Source organism: Chrysochloris asiatica, unplaced genomic scaffold (genome assembly GCF_000296735.1).
Source record: "Chrysochloris asiatica unplaced genomic scaffold, ChrAsi1.0 scaffold00435, whole genome shotgun sequence".
Classification (NCBI taxonomy): Eukaryota; Metazoa; Chordata; class Mammalia; order Afrosoricida; family Chrysochloridae; genus Chrysochloris; species Chrysochloris asiatica.
In genome coordinates, this window is record NW_006408953.1 from 386,769 (window position 1) to 390,889 (window position 4,121).

A 4,121-nucleotide genomic window follows, 5' to 3' on the forward strand; every position below is an offset into this window, starting at 1 on the left:
TCACCATAGCCCTTCCATCTCTTTCAGGAATGCTTCATACACATCATCCTTAGTTTGTACTGAAACAGGAACAGAGGGACCGGATTTGGATTTGGGAGCTGCTTTGGCAAGAGGCACAGCAGAATCATCCTCTGACTTCCTTTTGGGAATAGCAGTAGCCCCTTTATTCACCTGACATACTCTCAGTGCAGTGGGCACAAATCGAGTAATCTCTGCTTTGGGATTAGTGATCTGAGACTTGGCACTGATGGTTGTTGTGACTTTCTTCTCAATGGTGGCTGCACTTGTTTTATCCCCCTTTTAAGTTGCATGGGGCACTTAAAACCTCAGAGTTTGGCAAGGGACCTGGTGGGAAAAGACCAGGTGGGGAAGGTCCAAGTGGAGGCACCAAAGGTGGGCACATCATGGCAGGACGAGGTGGAGAGATACCTGGAGGTGTAGGGGGAGGTAGCCTTGGAGGAAGTCCCCGAGGAGGAGGGCCAGGAGGCAGACTTGGAGGAGGGCCTGGAGGGGGATCTGGAGGTCGGCCTGGAGGTAGCACTGGAGGTAAAAGACAGGGTAAAGGTCCTCAGAGTCCTGGCATTCCAGAGGATCTCGGGAATGGAGGAGCTCCTGGTGGTGGTCCAGGAGGAAGACCTGTAGGTGGTCCAGGTGGCCTTAAAGGTGGAGCAGGTGGTGGTCCAAAGGGTGGTGGTCCTGGCATGGGAGATGCCTGTATCTGAGAAAGAGAAACAGACTGTGAAGGAGCCTGCTGCTATGAAGAACCAGTAGATGTGCCATCAGAAAGGGATTCCTCTTTATGTTGCTTTTGTGATTGTTTTTCTGCTTCAGAATCATTTTCATCACCATCTTCTGAAAATTCCTCTACTTCTCGTCCCTCCTTAGGGATTTCTTGGCCTGCCATTCAAAGCATCATGGCTTGAAGAGGAGTCAGATCCTTCATGTTCTTCTTTATTCTTCCTTGATTTTCCAGGCATATCTGTAAATCACACATTCAGACTAGACTTCTTTTCTTCATTGTTGTCTCTTTCGTTATCATCACGGTGCATGAAGTCATCCCCCTCTCTCTCACCATCTGATCTGTCAGTGTCACTGTCATCAGTGCTGTCATCATGCTTATCTTGATCCATGTCCTCAGGATAGCCATCATCTTCACTGGTGCTAGAGACATCATCATCATGGTCTCACTGAGCAAGTTCAGGACTACATAACATATCTTCATCTCGCCTACAAGAGAGAAGATCTAGGGCAAAGCCCACTTTACGGCCATACATCTGTAAGACTTGAAGAGGAGGTAGACAAGGGAGAGGACCAGGAGGCTTTCTACCAGGGGTCAAACGTGGAATACCATGTCCAAGATGAAGAAATATAGAAAGAAACTGCCTGCGTTGGTGGTCCATAGGCTGAAGTCTTCTTAATGATGAGGGTGCTTAGCACCAGAAAGTGGAATGTCCTGGATCAAGATGTTGGAAGGAGCATGAGGCGTATCTGGAGAAGGAATACTCTCAACTTCCACATGCTGAACATTCTTAACAGCAGCAAAATATTGGCTAAGTTGAACCCTCTTCTGTTCATAATCTACTTCAAACTTTCTCAATTCTTTGTAAATATCTGGATTCTCTTTTTCATAGAATTGTAGAATACATTCAAAGGTTTCTTGCAGTTTTTCACACTTGTCTTTCAGAACCTTTTCATTTAACTGTGGCTGTTGCACTGGATTAACTTCATTTTATCTAATTTCTCCATGTTACAAATAACCTGTTTGGGATCCTTCATTTTTAAAACCTCAGCTTGTACTATCATATGATGTTTTTTGTTCTTTTTTAATTCTCTTTTCTGAGCTTCCTTTCGGGCCTGGTCTGTGGGGTTCATACATTTTCCAATCTTGGTGGATGATGTAGATCTCTGTCTCATGATCAATTTGTATGGTTTACATGTTATTAAAAAAAGAAAGCAAAACACTTCTGTTGGGATCCTGGTACTGCGAGGAGAGGGCAGGGGTGATTCCTAGTTTATTTTGCTTCATAGGGGCCTTCACCCCTGCCTCTCAGTCAGCCACCCAGCCACTGCCATCTTGAAACCTTGCCCAGAAGATACTTCTTGAAAGAAAGACCAACAGGAAAAATAAAAAAAACAATAACAGAAATCTGGTTGACTACTAAGCAAGCTGTTCTCCCTGGAGACATCAAGCAAGTGTTTGGTTCCCTTCAGAGTAAATTTTCTTACACAACTAAGACTCAAGGGGAATGTATGAGCAGGCATGTGGTCTGGCTGGTGACCACATTGGTCACCGATAAGGGGAAGAGGGGGAAAAAACAGCAATGAAGTTGCGAGCTAAGCCTGACCACATTCAATAGACCCCTGTGAACCCAGGTGGAGACCTGGATGGCCAGCAGTATGGCAAGACCTGGGGACTCTTGGGTCCAGAGTCAATGAGAGTCACAGAGTAATAGAGTGGAGAATGAAGCATCCAGCTGATAAAAAGAGAGGGCATATGCACAAGAACACACATTTAAAATAGTCCCCACTTGACCTAGCTTCAATGAATGGATGATCAGAGCTCAACTAGAATAAAAAAGAAGAGGAATAAAAAAGAGTAATCTGCTACAACTTGATGAACTTGACCTAGACTTATGGATGTAGTAGCTCAAATGAGGTAACAAATCTTTACAGCAAGGATCATTTCCAACCCCTCTGTACATAGGGTTGGCAGGGATGGGCAACTTAAATATTAGCTACCCAAAATGTGGGGGCTACAAAGGCAATAATTGACAGGCTTGCAAGCATTTAAGAGGAAACCTAGTTTCAGATGGTATGGGGGAAGGTAGAATCTCTCATGAGTGTTTTCTAATCTGTTGGGATGGGGCTGATGAAAGGAGATGGAAATAAGAATCTTGTGGTACAATAGTGAAAAATTGCTATCAGAACTGACTGTGAGGGTTGGAAATGTAAAGGTAGACATTTTGTAACAAAAGGTGGAGAGTGGTTGATTTTGCATTCCAGGAGCAGAGGTTCTAGGGACCATCAAGTGAGAAGAGCGGAGTGCGGGCCCCTACCCAGAGAAGCAGTGATGCCAGAGATGGAGGCAGAGATGATGGTGATGACATGGAGAGATGGAGTAGTTGGGGACTCTGGACTCAGGGAGGAGAAGGGGCTACATTCCGAGAGCCCGGGACTTGTGGGGTGTACTCTTTGGTTTTTTGATGATGCATGTAGGGGATTTTAATCATTGCAATGAAACAAAATATAATAGGACGAATGTAAAGCTGGTGTTCTCCCATGTAAACTATGACATAATTTTCAAAAAAAATCCTCACTACTGGACCAATAAATAACATTAAGACAAACAGAGAAAGGATTGAAGCTTTCAAAGACTTCATTTTGCTTGGATCCACCATCAACACTCATGGAAGCAACAGTTAAAAAATCAAAGAGCATATTGCATTAGGCAAATCTGCGGCACAAGTTCTCTTTAAAGTGTTGAAGAGCAAAGACATGAGTTTGAGGACTAAGGGGTACCTGACTCAAGCCATGGTATTTTCAATAACTTTACATACATATTCTCTTAGCTTTCAACCTCATAAGGATATTTCTCCAGTACATGTGGATATTTAAATTGGAAATAATTATAAACCATGAACATATATCTCTCAGCAAAAATGTACTTAAATGAAATAGACACATGTAAAGGAGCTCAGGTAGTGTAGTGGTCACAAGTCGGGCTGCTAATCTCACGGTCAGCAGTTTGAAAGTAACAATGGCTCTGCAGGAGCAAGATGAAGCTCCAGTAAAGATTTCTGCTCCAGTACAGATTTACAGCCTTGGAAACTCTATACAGGGTCACTATAAGTCAGAACTGAATCCACGGCACATAACCACGACCACCACTGACATATGAGGAGTACATTTGTGGTTTAAAAAAGTTAAGCATCCAACAACTAGGTAACAGTTTAGAAGAATGGCTCGAAAGTTATACCTGGAGATCTCTGAAAGGTCAAAGCCTAATAAAAGTTTTGGAGTAGTTCTGATCAGCACACCTGGTTTGTTTCTTAAGTTCAAATCAGCTGAACAACAACTGACAACACTGGGAGTTGTTGTTGTTGTTGTTGTCAGGTGCCATC

The 4,121-nt window shown here is 43.6% G+C and overlaps 1 pseudogene; it reads right to left on the reverse strand.

Annotated features, from left to right (window-relative positions):
• LOC102827392 lies at positions 1-1,914 on the reverse strand (annotated as a pseudogene).
• Positions 1,915-4,121: the final 2,207 nt, after the last annotated feature.